Genomic DNA, 18,448 nt, shown 5'->3' with positions numbered 1-18,448 from the left:
GCTCTGGCCGCCTCCCTTCGTGCCGTCCCCACACAGGGGCTGAGAGCTCCTGCACGCCCCGCAGGCAGCCCCATTCCTCCAATTTCCTCCCAATTAATCAAGCTCTGAACTTTTTAATTATCTGCCTGCAGGGTGACTCCCCACTCTGGTGAAGCAATTAAGGACATTTTCAAGTGCTGAGTGGCTGCAGGCAGGCAGCTTTGACCAGGCCCTGATGGAGGAGGTGAGCGGAGGGACTGGCTGGTGACAGGAAGGGTGGACAGGAATGCCCCTGAGCCGTGGGGCTGCTGGGAGGCTGTCCTGGAGTCCTGGCCGGGGCCATTCCAGGAATCTGGGGCCACACTGTCCAGGGCCACCCCCATCTTCATTCGACAGCCCAGTCTCTGCAGCTATCTGGCTTCACAGGTCCCGGACAGTGACTACGTGCTGGGCACTGGGTTAGGGGCTTTACATTCTTACTGAATCCTCACCTTGACCTTGGGAGTAGGAAATATAATCTCTGTTTTAAAGATGAGGAGGGGCACCTGGGTGGCTCAGTCGGTTGAGCGTCCGACTTCGGCTCAGGTCACGATCTCCCAGTTCGTGGGTTCGAGCCCCGCATCAGGCTCTGTGCTGACCGCTTGCTCAGAGCCTGGAGCCTGCTTCAGATTCGGTGTCTCTTCTCTCTCTGCCCCTCCCCCGCTCACGCTTTGTCTCACTCTGTTTCTCAAAAATAAATAAATGTAAAAAAAAAGAAATTAAAAAAATAAAGATGAGGAAACAGAGGTTCAATAACATTAGGTGATTTCGGAGACGCAGGTGGCATTTGAAGCCAGCTCTGAGTCCACATCCACTCTATTCTAATGTCTCTCGGAGATCAGGATGGCCCTTCAAAGTGCCCAGGGTCACTGAGGAAGGTGGGGGTGGGTGGGTCAGGGGAAGCCTTTGGAGATGCCACCTGAGCTTGAGATCTGCTGAAGAACATGGCTCTCCACGTGCAGGGTGGATGGCGGGAAAGGGCACTGCAGGCAGAGGGGACAGCCTGTGCACGGGCACGGAGGCATGAAATGGCATGGTGTGTGTGTGGGGGGGACTACAAATATTTCAGGGTCACTGAAGCATGAAGTTCGAGGCTGGGAGAGGTGGGAGATGAGGCTGGAGAGGCAGGTTGGGGTCTGGGTCACTGGAAATCAGGAGAACTTTCACGATCTTCTGGTCCAAGCTCCTCATTTTATGACTACAGAATACACAACCTAGACGGCACCAGTGACTTGCCTAAAGTCACCCAGCAAATTAGTGGCTGACGGAGACTGGGCTGCAGCCCAGGAATCCTGACACGGAGATTGGAAGGGAAGAGAGAGGGGTGGAGGGGTGGTGGCCGTCAGATCACTGCAGGAGCCTCCCGCCTGGTTTCCTGGCCTTCCCCCTTGCCTTCTTACCTCTCTACTCGCCTCTGGCTGCAGTCTGTTGTTGACATATCAGCCAGAGGGATCCTGCAGAACAGGAATCAACTGTGTGTTGCTCCTCTGCTCAAAGATCTTCGACAGCTCCCACCTCACTCTGACTAAAAACCAATAGCCTACCAAAGCCCCCTTTACCTCTCTGGTTTAATTTATCCATGGTATTTTATTCTGTGTGATGTCATTGTATCCCTCTCACCTCTCTGAACTTACCTCCTACTACTTTCCCTCCTGTCTACTCCACTCTAGCTGCTCTGGCCTCCTGGCTATCCTGGAAACATCAGGCCTCCTCTGGACTCAGGGCCTTTGCACATGCTGTTTCCTCTGCCTGGTTGAAGTCCTAGCTCAGCTACTTCTTCACTGTGTCCCTCTCTGAGCCCCATATCCCTCATCTATAAATGGGGTTAATGCTGCACACCTCACTTTCCTCCCCAGGCTAACAGGGGATCCTAATGAGAAAGTGGGGAACAGATAGAGCTCCACAAAAGCCCTCCCTCCAGCTCTAGGCTATCACTGCGAGAGGGCTTGTAAAGGTCCTCACTGGGTCCTTGAGGAAACAGGCCCTTTGATGAGCAGTGGACTCCAGGCCCCCAGACCTTAAGCTGGATCGGCACGCTGGAGCCTCCCAGCCTGTAATCCTCGGGACTCACAGATGCTGGAGAAGCAAGTGTTAAATAATAATCACGATGTGCCGGAGGGGAAGCCGGATGTGTTGGAAAGCTTGACACATCTGGCAGGGCCAGCCCCAAGTCCCCCAGCACATCTGGCTGCTGTATTGACAGGTGGTGTAGCAGGTCACTGAGGAAGGGCCTTGTGGGCCCGGTCCTGGTACCATGAGGGGCTGATGGCCGGATGGAGCTGGAGAGCATCTCCCAAGCTGCCCACGGACCACAGCCCCCTTGTGGGTCCCCTTCAGGCCTTCCACTGTACTTCGGTGGCTGTGTTCTAAGAGGCCGACTTAGGTCCCCGAACCTGGTCTGCCAGATTCCAAAACCCCTGCCTCGTTTTGTGGGCCCGGCCGCCCCCGCTGGGGCTTGGGGAGCCGGGAAAGCCCCCTCCCCTCTCCAGCCTGGGGGGTGTATTTTCAGGGTCACCTCATGTAGCACTTCCCTTTCTATGGGATCCAGAAATGCGGTCATCAGCTCCACCTGAGGGAGCCCCCTGGGTTGAGACTGGCCTCCTCCCTCCGCCCACCTGCCCCAAGAAAGCCATGGTCATTAATAAAGGACACAATTAGCTGTCAGCGGAGAACATGTCTGGAATTTTTTACCTGCTCCGTGCGCCCGGTTAAGGCAACAAACCCTGGACCCCCCGGGGAAGCAGCTACCACACACCTTTCGGGGGCCCCCTCGCCTGGGCCCACGGCAGGAGGGGCCTGTGACTTTTCCAGTGTGGGCTCCACAGGCCTGGGCCTGCACGGGGCAGTTTTTTCCAGGCCAGTGGAGAAAGTGACACAGTGAGAGAGATTTCCTGGCACAAGTTGGTTTTTTCAACCCAACAGGCAATACAATTCAATACAATCTTCTCCCCCTTTCTGTGCTCACTTAGAGTCTTTAGGGCTAGAAGGACTTTAGAGAAAAGCTAGTTCAATCTCTCATTTCACACCTCATTTTACAGCTCGGGAAACAGAGGCCCAGGGAGGGGAAGTGACCTTGTTTGTGGCGCAGGGAAATAAATACGCTTCTCTTTAACGCAACCTGGGTTTGTAGCCAAAGTCCAAAGGCATGTTCCAGAGACTCTCACAGTCACTCTCCACACACCGCCAAGTCCCGGCCGTGCTGAGGCCGGGGAGGAAGAGCGGCGAACGAGGAAGACGGGGGCCCTGCCCTCATGATGCTGAGGGTCTAGGACAGCAAGGGGGACAGAAGCACCGGACAAACATAAACACTGTACACGGTTCGTGATGGCCACGAAGGTGACAGCCACAGGCTGAGGCAGGTGGGGGGCGTCTCTGTAGGGAGTGTGGCCTTTCTGAAAAGTGGCGTTTAAAAAGGCAGTCCCTGGGGAGAGAAGCACACTTGGCCGAGCGGGAGCAAAATTTGCAAAGGTGGTACAAGCCCAGTGCCTCAGTTTCTCATTCATTGTAATGGGGGAAGAGCCGGATGTTATTGGGCACTTGGTGCCCACTTGGCCCCAGCTATCTATGACCCCACACAGACACTACTATGCCTGTGAAGGCACTTCCTGCTTGGGCACCTCTGCCCTAACAATGCCACGGGGTTGGGATTTGTCACCCCTATTCCTCAGATCAGCAAGAGGCTCAGAGCAACGAGGGGCCTTCCCTGGGGCATATGGACATCCAGCTCAGGAGCCTGAGCCTCCGATACCTGCCCCTCTCTCCCTGACCTTCTGGGTGTTTTCCCCAGTAACCCAAAGGTTGGTCTGCATGCGCCCTGGTGGCCTGTGACTTGAATGCTAATGAAAATCCCATTCAAGAGGTCCCGGCATTTGATGCCTCAAGGAAAAGGGCTTAGAAACACAAACAGGGAGAGGGGGACGCTCACACTGAGGCTCTTGGGTTGGGGGCCTGCAATCGCTCTCCTTCCTAGGGGTACAGAAACCGTCGCCTCCTCCTGTTGGCTTCTGGGGAGCAGGAGTGGGCCTCAGCTAACCCAAGCCATAAATCAAATGCACAAGATGTGGCTTGGCAGCCATCCCAGTGAAAAAGATCTGGGGGTTTGAGTTGACCACAAGCCAAAAGCTGCTGAAAAAGCCAATGTGGTCTTACACTGTAAGAGTAGAAGTAGAGTGATAGCCCAGCTTCCTCCCTGTTGCTCAGGGAGGGTCAGTCCTGAGTTCCACGTTTTATGGAGGTCCATTGAGTGATAGTGGACAGGTTTCCGGCTTGTTTTCTGACTGCAGCCATCTCTGGGTTGTGCTGGAGGGGTTTGGAGTGGGGTCCCAGGCATGAATTCTCCCAAGCAACATTTTCTAGGCCCACAACAGAGCTCCCGAGCCCCACTTGCCCCAGAACATTCTCTTGTCTGGATCCCTGGGAAGGATGAGTTCTCTCCCTAATGCTCTAGCTCTCCTGGACACTGGAGATTTGAGATCATGTGTGTGGTTTCACTAGGGTCTGTCCTTGATTTGAGGATGGATTTACTCAGTAAAAAAAGCCCAACAATTTTTTTCTAAGCAGTGACTTTGTGTCCTGCTCTGTGTTGGGCAACAGACACAGTCCCTAGCCTTGAAGTCCACTTCAAGAAGGGGAAGAATGAATATGATCAGCGAGGGGTATTGACGAGGGTTTTTCAGGCCATTTGAACTGGGTATTAAAGGATGAGTAGGAGTCCATCAGGGCCAGGAGAAGCGAAGGGCATTTCAGGCAGATGAATAGTGTGTGCAAAGGTATGGAGGAGTGAAGGGCAGGGCAGGGTGGCTAGGGCATGGGATGTGTTGGGGAAAAGGCGAAATCTAAGACAAGAAAGGTGATCTGGGGTTACACCACAATGGGCTTTGTGTGCTCGGTGATGGGAGTTTGGGCTTTTATTTTCCAAGAGCAGGAAAGCCAGTGGTAGTCTTGTGTTAACCGTTCAGATGGCCACACCAGTGCCCTGGGCTCCTTCCTCCCAGCAGCCTGCCGAGGCCCTCGCCAACTCATGCCCCAGCCCTGCTGCTCTGGCCTCTGTTGGCCCACCCCCCAGTCTCCACTCTTTCCCCATCTCCTCTCCTTGTTTCCCCCTAACCTTCCCCTCCCCCAGCTCTCGAGCCCTTCTTCCTGTGTTGTGACCAGTCCCATCTCTTCCATGTAAAAATCAACTAAAAACTGAATGGAGCTATTAACAACTCTCAAGTGACAACAGCAGCCACTCTCTGTATTGAGTACCTACTGTGTGCCAGGCTGAGGGCTTCATGTAAGTTTTTAGGGGGCCATGCATCATAGTGGTCATGGGTACGGGTTCTGGAGTCAGGGTCCATCTGGCCTTGAACTCTGGCTTTCCCACTGACCTTAGGCAAGTTACTGAACTTCTCTTTGTGCCTCAGTTTCCCATCTGGAAAATGGGTCTGCCAATAGGACTTAACTTGTGAAGATTCAGAGTTAATGCCATAGAGTGTATTAGTGTTCATCAACAGTTTTTTTTTTTTTTTTTCCAGTAATCTCTATACCCAACGTGGGGCTCAAATGCATGACCCCAAGATCAAGAGTCACATGCTGTAACAACTGAGCCTGCCAGATGCCCCCAACAACAATTCTTAGAGTAATTCTATGAGGTAGGTAAGTACCACTGATAGTCCCATTTATAGAAATAATTAAGGTTCAGTAAGGATACACAACCGGCCCACAGGCAGTGTCAGGGCTGGGGGTGGGGACAGCAGTGGAGAACTCCACGTGAGTCCAAAGGCGGGGTCTTAACTATCACATGGCCTCACGTCTTCCAGGCTCGTGCCTGGGCTGGGCCTAGGGACCCAAAGCTCAATGGGCTCCCAGCCTGGTGGGGAAGGTGCCCAAGTAGACAGGCAGTTTCCACACAGTGTGTGATTAGTGCCAAGGCATGCATGGCGGGGAAGAGGTGCTGGGCCTGAGAGCCCAGAGAAGGGACCTTAACATTGTTTCCTGGAGGTACTAACACTCGAGCTATCTTAGAAGACAAAGAAGGACAAAAGAGTGAAAAGAGAGGCATGTTGGGCAGAGAAACAGTCTGCAAAAGAGTAGAGATGAGAAACTGCACAGCAAGACTCAGGGCCGTAGGTGGAGCCCTGAATTTGTGAACGCAGGGGTGCAGGAAATGAGGCTGGAGAGGCAAGCAGGGGCAGAGAGTGACAAGCCTCCCGCCCAGGACTATGTGTCCATGCCTCCGGGACCACCTGCAGGTCAAGTAGTCCTGCGTGTGGCATGACAGTTTGTGAACCCACAGAGAATCAGGAAGAAGCCTGCCCAGTCCCTGGACTAGAACATTCTTGGACTGTAAAGTCCCCCCATGGCAGCACAGGGACCCAGGGATCCTACCTCCTCCGCAGGGTTCCTTCGAGTCCAATCCCAGAGTTTCCTGGGGATAGATGGCTTCTTAAAAAGTTATTATTATTATTTTTTTTAAGGATTTTAGTTTTAAGTAATCTCCATACCCGACATGAGGCTCGAACTTACAACCCTGAGGCCAAGAGTCGCACGCTCCACTGACTTGAGCCAGCCAGGCGCCCCTTTAAAAAGTAATTTTAAAACCACCGCATCCCCAAAGCTTACAAAAATCCCACACCTCAGTTTTAAAGGGTCAAAAGTTGAAAATGATGAGCCAACAGCAAGATTTGCAGGAAAAAATGATCTCTGGCAACAGCCAGAATACTTCATGACAAATTGCCCAGACGTGGTCATTTTAGAGTGATCACCTTTAAATATGCTCCATCCTCCCCTAAATATGTCCTTTATTCGAACAGTGTGTTTATAGGGCCTGGGGCTGCTGCTCCCAGCTTGCACTTTGGATTTTTAGAAGAGGAGGAAACCGAGAGAGAGAGAGAGAGAGAGAGAGAGAGAGAGAGAGAGAGACAGACAGACAGACACCAAAGCAGAGGATGATGACAAACCTCTAATCTCATAAACTCTTCGCTCAGTCTTTATAAAAATGGGGAGACCTGGTTGTCTCTGAAAGCTCATAAATTTGACAAACAGCTCTAGCACCCACAGGGAAGGAGTCTCATCCTTGGTGAAGACTGGAGATGTAGAGCGGGGAGGCGACTTCTGCTGAAGGGCAGCCTGCAGAGATAGCCCACGCCGTCACCAAGCGAGGGCTTGAGAGCACAGTTTCCTACCTTAATTTCTCTGACCTCATGGCAACCCTGTTGGAGAGAGTCTCCTTGGTTACAAGAGAGGCCAGAACTAATATTTTAACATTTGTAAGTTTCTGATAAATAACAGCTCACACTTAGAGCTTATTCTAGGCCAGGCACTGTTTTAAGTACCTTATGTGGATTAATTTATGTAATCTCAAATTATACTATAATTATCCTCATTTACGGGGGAGTATAGGCACAGAGAGGTAAATCGCTTGCCCAGCACCACTGGTTCAGCGAGTGGTGGCGCAGAGATTTAAGCTGAGGTGGAAATCATGTGCTCTCCTTTGCCCACTGCTTGTTCACTACTTGAGGGGTCGGGCTCCAGACTGGGTGGGGGGCTTTACTCAGCTCTGTCATCTCCTCTCATTACAACATCCTGATGAACTCCTGGCCCTGTTTTACAGCCGAGGGAAGCCACGGCTCTGGGCTGCAGGCTTTGTTTACTCGGCCAGGCTTGGAGTGCTCTTCTTAGCCTCGGAGGGCTCTGGGGTCCTATCCTGCTTTGTCTCCTCAGAGAGGCAGTACAATGCAGTGGTTAGCTGCAACACTTCCTAGCTGAGTGACCCTGGGTAAGTTGCATAACCTGTCTGTGCCTTAGTTGTGTCATCTGCAAAATGGGGCAATAGAGCTATCTCCCTCCTAAGGTTGTCAAGAAGATGGGTGACACTCCTGAAGCTTTTGGAATGCTTGCACCCCAGCAGTAAATGCTCCATATGTGTTAGATATTGCTTTACTGTCCTCCCCTCCCTAACAGGGTGCTCTGTGCCCTGGATCCTGCTGCCAAACCAGATAGCTCCCGCCTAGTCCAAAAGCCCCTATGTAACAGACAGCGAGTCGGCTGGGTCCGGCCGTCTCTGTCCCTGTAGAGAAGGCAGCATTGGAGTTCAAATCCCAACCTCACTTCTTTCTGGCTGAGGCCTTTAGGTACCATGGGGACATCTCTCAGAGTCTCCGTTATTTTGTCTGTAAAACAGGGGTAATAGCATCTGTTTTATTATTTAAAAAATGTTTTAAGGGGCGCCTGGGTGGCTCAGTCGGTTGAGCGACCGACTTCGGCTCAGGTCCTGATCTCACCGTCTGTGAGTTCGAGCCCCACGTCGGGCTCTGTGCTGACAGCTCAGGGCCTGGAGCCTGCTTCGGATTCTGTGTCTCCCTCTTTCTCTGCCCCTCCCCCACTTATGCTCTGTCTCTGTCTCAGAAATAAACATTAAAAAAAAATTTTTTTTTTAGATTAAAAATTTTTTTAAGTTATTTATTTATTTATTTTGAGAGACAGAGAGCATGAGCAGGGGTGGGGCAGAGAGAGAGAGAGAGAGAGAGAGAGAGAGAGATGGGGAATCCCAGGCAGGCTCCATGCTGTCATTGCAGAGCCTGATGACGTGGGGCTCGAACTCACAAACCATGAAATCACGACCTGAGCTGAAATCAACAGCCACTTACCTGACTAAGCCTCCCAGGTGCCCCACACCTGTTTTAATAACACAGTGGTAAAAGCAGAGACTTAGGCAGATCTGGGCCTCTGCTTGTTGCTCTCTGCATGACCTTGGGACAGTTGCTTAAACCCCTGGGCTCTCAGTTTCCTCAGCTGTAAAATGGGGACACACCCTTGCAGGGTTTTATACTGTGAGGACAAAATGAAGTTACAGCTGGATGACGCCATAGGCCCGGCAGGACTTGTCAGGTGGCTGTTAGTGTGTCTCCTCTAGGGATCATTCAACAGACCTGAAGCCCTACTGTGTGCCAGGCACTGTTCTGGCCGCTGGAGACACGACAGCAAACAAGGCAAGCTAGTTCCCTACTCGCAGAGCGTCTAATCAAGTGAGGAAGATGGACAATAAACAGACAGCAAATAAATACAGGGTGACGTGCTAGAGGGTGCTGAGCGGGCACTGCTCTAGCCGGGGTGGTAAGGGAGGGCTTGTCTGAGAAGGTGACACATGAGGTGAGGCCCAAAGGCAGAGAAGATTTGGTAGTGGGAGTCCATGGGGAAGAGGATTCCAGGCAGACAGCACGTGCAAAGGCCCTTCCTCGGGAGGGACTAAAAAGGCCCTTGTGTCAAGAGCCTCAAGGACGCCTGTGTGGCTGGAAAGGGGAGCGAAGGGCATGGTGGGAGGAGGGAGCTGAACCACAGGAGATGAAGCCAGACTCTGAGTCAACGGAAAGCCATTGCGCTGGGCTCTAAAGGGACCTGTTGTGTGAACAGGTCCCTGCCTGCTGGGTGGAGAGGGGGCCGTGCAGAGGGCGGGGAGTCTGTGCTGTGGTCCAGGCAGAGGTGACACGGGATGGACAGGGTGATGACAGTGTGGGTGGAGGCGTGGTCAGGTGTCATGAGGACCCACGAGCAACCTCTTCTGCCCCCGGGAACACCCCACGCGAATGAGAGGGGCGAGAGGGGAGACACCAGGCTCCGCTTCTGTGAAGGAATATGGTGTTTCCTCCACCATTTCAGCAGTGCCTTGTCCCCAAGGACTCTCAATCAGCGAGCTGACTGCCCACCGAGAGCCAGTAATTAGGCTTCTGGGACAGGTGCCCGGGGGGCTGGCAGAACCTCCTCTCTGGGCCGCGCTGCTCCTTGGCAGAAAGTTGAAAGGGAAGCAAAACAGCTCCCGGCAGTTCCTTGCCCCATTTTAAGGGTCCTCCTGTCGCCTCTCACCCAGCCCCAGGCATGTGACTCCCCAGGCTGCCCCAAGGCCCCAGAGGACCCCTGCTCAAGGTCTCAGGTCTCACCACACCCCGGTGTGTGCCCTCTGCCCCCAGCTGTGTCTCATTCCCGCTCAACTCGGCCCAGGCCGAGAGAGGATGCGTCTTCGCCAGGGAATCAGAATGCTACACTGTGTGTATTCAAACAGGATCCCTCCCGGAGACGCCAGACCTCCATCCCAGGAGTTAGTCAAATGGTGGACATTTCAGGCATCATGACAGGTACCGGAGGGGTGACCTTGGGGCCGACAGGGCCCCGGGGACGGCCATTCATATTTCCTATGGTTCCCTACTGCTCCCACCTTCAAGACTGACCCACTCGCTCCTGAAACCAGACGATAAATCACAACTTTCCAGAAACAACCCCACCTCCTGTCTCCATGGTTCCTGAGCGTGGCCACAGGTGTGCCTCACAAGGACCTGCGAGAGGGACGTTATTTCTATTCCCCCTGGGGCTGAGGACAGTGGGGCTCAGAGACAGAAGTGACTGCCTAAGGTCACACGGATGGCGGGGGCAGAAAGCGGGCCAGGATGTCCACCTCTGGCTTCGATTTGAGCCTGGTCTCCTTGGCACAAGGCCGTCTTCCAGCCAGGCTCCCCGCTGCTCTCTAAAGACTGACATGATGGCAGGAGACTCTGGCTGGGATCAGAGGAATAACCGACAAGGCCACACATGGGCAGCAACAGACAGGAATGGGCAGCAGAGTATGTGTCCTAAGCAAGCTTTAAAACGACCATGGCCTTCACTTAGATATGACATAGCCATCTCAGATGATTTAGGCACTAGCCACTGCCCTTTGTCTACTGATCAATAGCACTATGAGAGCCTGTCACAATGCTCTAAGGGTGGGTTGAGTGCAGATTCGTTCATTGTTTTGTTCATTCATTCACTCCATAGACAGTGATTGAGAACCTGCCACTGAGACAGAAAGAGGTCAGACACAATGCCTGTTCTTAGGTACTGCTACCTAGTGTATACTCTGTTTCTTCCACTGGACTGAGAGCTTCTCAACAAGTGGTTAAGAAAGTGGCCTTAGGAGTCAGACCATGTCCTGGCCGTGTGCTTTGGCCAACTTACTCTCTGTGTCTCAGTTTACCCATATGAGAAATGGAGATAATACCAAGGCCTACCACGTAAGGTCATTGCGGGGGTTAAATGAGTTACTATGAGTAGAGCACTTAGAACAGTGTGTCTGCACAGAGTACGTGCTTAGGTCTGTTCTTTCACGTTCTCAGGGACTTGTACGATTTCCCAGCCAAGGTCTTACTGTCCCGATGGGAATCACCGAATTTTATTTCTAACAACTGTTACAAATAATAACTTCAGGCACCCTCCTTTTTTTTTTTTTTATAGCATCCTGGCAGAGAGCACATGCAAAATTCATCAGTCAGGATCTATCTGCTGAGATTACCTTTAAAAGCTAATCATTATCCCTTCAATAAATATTTTTTTTGAACACCAAGCACTATTCTAAGGGTTTTAGCTGCATCGTCTTATTGAGTCCTAACAATATCCCTGTGAGGTTGGCACTGTTTCCCCTATTTTGCAGAGGAGAAAACAGGCTTAGAGAGGTTCCATGGTCATCCATCCATTTATCCATCAACCCATCCACCCACCCACTCATCCATCCATCCATCCATCCGCCCACACACTCATCCACCCATCCATCGATCCAACCATCTACCCACCCACACACCCACCCACTCATTCATCCATCCACCCACTCATCCTTCCATCCACCCACCCACTCATCCATCCATCCATCCATCTGCCCACACACTCATCCATCCATCCATCCATCCATCCATCCAACCATCTACCCACCCACACACCCACCCACTCATTCATCCATCCACCCACTCATCCTTCCATCCATCCATCCATCCATCCATCCATCCATCCACCCAGCCACCCACTTACCCATCCATCCACCCACCCATGCACTCATCCATCCACCCATCCATCCACTCACTCTCCCATCCATCCACTCATCCATCCATCCATCCATCCACCCACCTGCTCACTCATCCATCCATCCATCGATCCATCAATCCATCCATCCATCCATCTGCCCACCTGCCCACTCATCCATCCATCCATCCATCCATCCATCCATCCATCCATCCATCCGCCCACCTGCCCACTCATCCATCCATCCATCCATCCATCCACCCACCCACTCATCCATCCATCCATCCATCCATCCATCCATCCATCCATCCATCCATCCATCCAAGGTTTATTGAGTACTCATTATGAGCCAGGCACGCACTATGCCAGGGCTAGGTTCAAGTCTCAGCTAGTAAGAAATGAGACCCAGTCTTTGTCCTATTAAGGCTCCAGTCTAGCCAGGAAAGACCTACCTCCATTAAATAACAGGCAGTCTGATCAGGGCCACAAGTTAAGGAGTGCACAGGTGAGTTCAATAGGGGCTTGACAGTATATGTTGTTGGCTTTCAGCCTAACTAAGAAAGCAACCTAGAAGCTTCCCTTCTCCCCCCTAAGCCACTCCTCCTAAGCTCCATCTTTGCCCCTTGTCAACATTGCAAACTCCTGTTCATCGGGTCAGTGGCTTCTCCTGCAACACTTTCTTATGATCTCTTAGGCCACAGATGTCACTGATCCCCTAGGAAGCCAAATGTATCTGGACTCTATATTGGACCTCATATTTGTCATGTGTTTGCTGGCTGAGTGCTGCCTACCACGTCCCCACTTTGGGAAGTATTCCTCAATCACCACCTAGCCCCCCAACCCTGTCCCTGGGCCATCAGGTTGCTCTCTTCTCTGAGTTCCCACAGGAATATGTGTGTATCTCAACTATCCCCCCATAATTATTTTCCTTTCGGCTTTCTTCCACACTAGACTATGAGCCTGTAAGCAGACCTTACTCGTCTTTGAGTCCAGCGCAAAGCTGGGTACATGGTGGGCACTCAATACAAGCTGGTTTCTGGAATAGATGGAGAGGCAGAGTGGGTGAGAACACCTAGGTCTGAGTCCCTACATGGATGATTCTGGTCAAATAGCCTCAGACCAGTGCAAGATGAGGATTTAGGGTTGGTATGCAAATGATTTGGTCTTGACCTCCAACTTCATCCCGTTGATCAGTAGCTTTCTAGAGTGTTGTGTTGAGAAAGATCCTGAAGTAGCCCTGGATTTAGTGGGAAGAGTATAATGATTGAGTCTCAATATCTGGCTTGGAATCAGGTAGGAATGGCAATGGCACTCCCCAGTTCTGATATCCTGGGAAAGCCATTTTCTACTTTAAGGCTTTGTTTTTGTTTTTGTTTTTGTTTTTGTTTTTTCCTGTCTGCAAAATGAGGGGACTAGACTCAATTATATCTGATACTTTAGATCTGAGCCCCACGTCTTCTTCTAGAGTTATTTTTCTTCGGGGACAAGAGCCACATGCCAGCCTAGCCCAGGATTGGTACATAGCAGGTGCTCAGTAAATGCTGGTCGGATGAATAGTCCTCCTTGGTCATTGTGAGACTTTAGGGAGAACAGCCTTTCCATGCAGACAAATATGAGGAAGGTGGGGCTAACAGAGAAGTGAAGTGAAGGTTCATGCCCAGAGTCAACTAGAGACTACTCTAGTCCCTGGGTCTTCTGACTCCCAGGCCTGTTGTTCCTGCCCCTGGTTGGCTGCACGTACCTATCTGAACAGATACTTCCCCTGACGCCCATCAAGTAAGGGTCCCAGTCTCGAGCTGTGTTGCATTTTGACTCCACAAAGCATTTTCACGATCATTGTTAGGCTCGAGCTGCATAAGGACTCTGGCAAGAGGGAGGGCTGACCCTCACCCTCAGTCGACAGATGGGGACACTGATGCTCAGAGAGGACATGTGATTTGCTAGGGTCACACAGAGCTGGGTCTCAAACCCAGGTCTTCTGTTGTAAATCTCATGCTCTATCCACCTGCCCCTTCCTAACCAGCTCCTCTGTTCCACAGCACTTCTTCCCTCAAGGCCACCTCTGTGTTTTCAGTAAAAATGAAAGAGCAGAGACATAAAGGCGATGTAACAGGAGCCAAGCTCTCCTCTCCATGAGGCCAAACCCCACCTTGGGTCACATCTTTGAGGGAGAGGCCTTGGAGGGGAGAGAGGGGTCATAAGACCTGAGCAGCGGGGCGCCAGCTGGACGACAGGCCTCCCGGGTCTTCCCTGCGACCCCGGCCTGGGCTCACACCAGCTGGGTAAACAGGAGTCAGCCTGTCCTAGGGCGGGGGGCATTCCTGCCCCTCTCACACTGCCTGTCTGTTGCTAAGGATTCTGGGAAGGAGGCGGGGAAGGCTAAGGTGAAAAGCTGCCCGGGAGCAGCCACACGGAAGGACTGATCTGGAATTGTCCTCAGGAAGACAGTGATGACCCGGGAGCAGACGGGAAAATGGCTAGACGTGGTCTGGCATCTACACTCTCCTCTCTCTTCCTGCTCCCTACAAGCTTGGTTTTACCTTATTCTAAATACTCTACAACTCTGGCTATGTCACTTGGCCTCTACTTTCCCATCTGTAAAATAGGCCTAGGGATAAATACTTCAGGACCAGAGATACTTTTTTCTCTCCCATTGCCACCTTCTTGTCAGAGACCCAGACCCTCCAGGCGGTGCAGCTCCTACAAACTTATGGCTCTGTAAACATCACATCGTCCCCATCCCACATAGCAGCCGACCAGACCAGGGAAAGTAGGTGTCTCTGTGTGTCTCTTTCTACCTCCTGCACCCCTTTAGGATTTTGTCTGTATCTCTGAGAACATGAAAAACCTTCTGCCTTTCTTATCAGTGCCCTGGACTACCCACCTCCTGGGACTGTTGGCGTTTAAAGGCAGGGCTCTGTCTTATCCTTCTTAGTGTTCAGCACAGGGCCTAGAGCATAACAGGTACCCACCATGGGGTAGTTCACTGGACAGAAGAAATCAGAAAGAGGGCTCATCACACCCCCTCCCGGGCCCTGAGTGTAATCTACAAGCTGGCACCAGCTCTGAAATCCCCTCATTTTCTTGAAACCTACAGAAATGGTGAGACAAAATGTGAGCCCAGGCAGAGAGGGCTCAGGGCAAGGCAGCCTTCACTCCGTGTCTGGTTCATCCTTGTGCCTCGAGTGCCCGGTGCAGAGCAGGACTTGGCCGAGCTTGGGAACGAGTGGCTGACCCCCACACTGGTATGTGAGCCGAGCATTCAGCATGCCTCCCCTCGGACAACACACGCTCTGTGAGTGTAGACGATCAGAAGGCTTCGGGGAAATCAAAAGCAGCTACTCAGGAAAGGCCAGGGCTCCGCTGGAGAGACCGCTCTCTGCGGGGCTGCTGGGCCCCCGGGCCGGTGATTCATGTCTCGCTTGCTCGGGGTGGGAGCACAGGCCGAGTATGAGCTGAATTCATAAGACCTTCTCTGTTTTATCTCACAGATGTTTCTGGGATGGATGTGTCAAGGAAAAAAAAAAGGCTGAAGTTGAAAAATTCCAACTCAGCACATGTCCTCCAGCCCCTGGAGACGTGACAAGGGATTAAAACGCCTTTCTCCTCATTTGCCCAACATCTCAGGAGAAAGCTAAATTGCATCCCCGTCAGGGCTGTTCTGGGCACCTGCTGGCTACGAAGACGACCTCCTCATTAGCCCAGTTTTCCTCTGGAAACAAGCTCACAAAAACGGCGTTATGGGTACATGTGTGAATGTGTGTGAGCGGGCACGGCGTCACGTACCCGTTTCTCCAGAACCTGTTCCCATGCACAATAAAAGCTAACTTCTGAATGCCTACTACGTGCCAGGCAGCCTCTCATTTTATCCTTACTGCCCAATGAGATTTATGTTATTTTCCCATTTTATTTTTTTAATGCTTATTCGTTTTTGAGAGAGAGAGAGAGAGAGAGAGAGACCGAGTGTGAGCAGGGGAGGGGCAGCGAGAGAGAGGGAGATACAGAATCTGAAGCAGGCTCCAGACTCCAAGCTGTCAGCACAGAGCCCGATGCGGGGCTCGAACCCCTGACCCGTGAGATCATGACCTGAGCCGAAGTTGGACACTTAGCCGACTGAGCCACCCAGGTGCCCTTTATTTTCCCATTTTATAAAAGTCTCGCCTACACGTAAAAACACATGTTTGTGCACATACACGTCTAATTGTGCACAAAATGTGTTCGTACGTGCACCTCACTTTTTATATATCCATATGCAAACAGATCCACACACATATGCCTTTGTACACACATGTATATGTGTGCACACACCCTCATGTGATGTCCCTCTGAGAGGCTGTCTATTGAGCTCATTCTATAGAAGTTGCTTTGTTTCTATTACTATTCTTTACGTCATCCCTGATCCTGGCAAGGCAAATGGTTTCGTCTACATCGAGGGTGGACAAACTACGGCCCGCTGGCCAAATTCACCCTGCCACCTGTTTTTGAAAATAAAATTTGTTGGAACCCAGTCATGCCCATTTGGTTATGTATTGTCTATGGATGCTTTTATGCTACAATGGCAGAGTTCGGTTATATATTAACTCTCTGGATCTTTACTATTTGCTGATGGCTAATCCACATTTTTCACATAACGAAACAGACCCAGCTAGGGTGTTTAACTGTCCAAGGTCATGGACCAGGTAAGTGTTTGGCTGGCTAAATACCTGACCATACACCAGACCCCTCCCTCCCACTTTTGGGTGTCTTTGTTGGCATGAGCTGCAATTGTGCCTGTGTACTCGTCGCTTTCTGTCCCTGTGTGCCTAAACATCCAGGGAGAGGTCCATGGGTCTGCGTGGCCCTATGTGTGTGTGTCAGGAATAAATGTGCAGTGTTTGTTTGTTGGATTCAAGGTTCTTATATTTAGGTCCTTTGAGCCTAATAATTTGTGTCTACTTAATTTCTGAAAAAGCTATGCTACAATATCTTCCTAAGAATGTGAACTCGACAATTGCTTCTTGCAAATACAACATTTCGTGTGTTTTTAAAAAACCGTTTTGATACTGGGGCACCTGGGTGGCTCAATCGGTTAAGCTTCCGACTCTTGATTCAGCTCAGGTCATGATCTCACGGTTCATGGGTTTGAGGTCCACATCAGGCTCTGTGCTGACAGTGTGGAGCCTGCTTGCGATTCTCTCTCTCCCCCTCTCTCTCTACGCTCCTCTGTTCATGCTCTCTCTCTCTTTCAAACAAAAAATAAACATTAAAAAAATATATTAAAAACTGTTTTGAAACTATGTTGGGAGTACATGCAAATTCAGGATTATTATATTTTCCTAGTGAATTATTCATTTTGTCATTAGTAATGTCTCTCTGTGTCCCAATAATGCTTCTTAAAGTCTTTTTATTCCCTAATATTTACTTGCTACCAGTTTTATTACAGAGAAAAATTTCTGATGTGTTGTTTTATATCCCTTTACTTATACCCTTTGTGCATCATTATCTTTTAGGTGTGTCTCTTATAAACAGAGATAGAATTTTTCTTCAACTAAACTAAGAATTTCTGGTTTTAAACAATTGAGTTTAATCCATTTTTATTCATTGTGATTACAAATATTCAGTTGACCCTTGAACAACACAGGTTTGAATGTGTGGGGCCCACTTATATGTGTATTTGTTTTAAATACAGTGCAGTATTTTAAATGAATTTTCTCTTCCTTGTGATTTCCTTAATAATATTTTCCTTTCTCCAGCTTACTTTATTGTAAGAATACAGTATATATTATGTATAACGTACAAAGTATGTGTTAATTGACTATGCTATGGATGAGGTTTCTGGTCAACAGCAGGCTGTTAATAGCAGTTAAGTTTTGGGGGAGTCAAAAGTTATGTGCAGATTTCTGACTGTGTGTCAGGAGGCAGGGTCAGTGCCCCTAACCCTGGTGTTGTTCAAGGGCCAATTGTACTTGACTTTATTTATACTATTTTATGTGTTTTATTCATCATAAATGATGAAATCATTTAAATCTTTTTTAAATCTTTTTAAATTTTTTTAAATCAGTTTTAATCTTTAAATCAGTTTAAATCTTTTAAAAAATATATTTTATTTATTCATTTTTAGAGGGGGTGGAATCCCAAGCAGGCTCCGTGCTGTCAGTGCAGAGCCCAAGGAGGGGCTCAATCCCACAAACCGTGAGATCATGATCTGAGCCGAAATCAAGAGTTGGACGCTTAACCAACTGAACCACCCAGGCACCCCTATGTATCATCAGTTTAAAACCTTTCTTCCTTTCTTGCTTTCTGTGGAATTGCTTGAATTTCCTTTAGGTCTTTTAATTTCCTCTACTGGTTCAGCAGTTATATATTCTAGTCTTTTATGGCTGCCCTTACCTTTTTTTTTTTTTAATTTTTTTTTAACGTTTATTTATTTTTGAGACAGAGACAGAGCATGAACGGGGGAGGGTCACAGAGAGAGGGAGACACAGAATCTGAAACAGGCTCCAGGCTCTGAGCTGTCAGCACAGAGCCCGACGCGGGGCTCGAACCCACGGACCGTGAGATCATGACCTGAGCCGAAGTCGGACGCTCAACCGACCGAGCCACCCGGGCGCCCCTGCCCTTACATTTTTAACATGCACATTTATCTCAA

The 18,448-nt window shown here is 50.3% G+C and overlaps 1 protein-coding gene and 1 long non-coding RNA gene across 3 annotated transcripts in view; one reads left to right on the top strand and one right to left on the bottom strand.

Moving 5' to 3' along the window:
- Positions 1-18,448, bottom strand: part of EPHB2 (EPH receptor B2) — a 125,034-nt gene that overhangs the window by 56,798 nt on the left and 49,788 nt on the right. The gene's annotated exons all lie outside the window — the stretch shown is intronic.
- Positions 4,711-15,621, top strand: LOC122241145. 2 transcript variants are annotated; one of them, XR_006221134.1, is made up of 6 exons: positions 4,711-5,293; positions 5,535-5,651; positions 7,613-7,777; positions 10,058-10,130; positions 14,918-15,065; positions 15,312-15,621. It is a non-coding gene; the product is annotated as an uncharacterized LOC122241145 (long non-coding RNA). The 2 variants fall into 2 exon arrangements; XR_006221135.1 differs by lacking the exon at positions 10,058-10,130.

Source organism: Panthera tigris, chromosome C1, assembly GCF_018350195.1.
Source record: "Panthera tigris isolate Pti1 chromosome C1, P.tigris_Pti1_mat1.1, whole genome shotgun sequence".
NCBI classification, from domain to species: Eukaryota; Metazoa; Chordata; class Mammalia; order Carnivora; family Felidae; genus Panthera; species Panthera tigris.
This window is presented reverse-complemented; position numbering and strand designations above follow the sequence as displayed.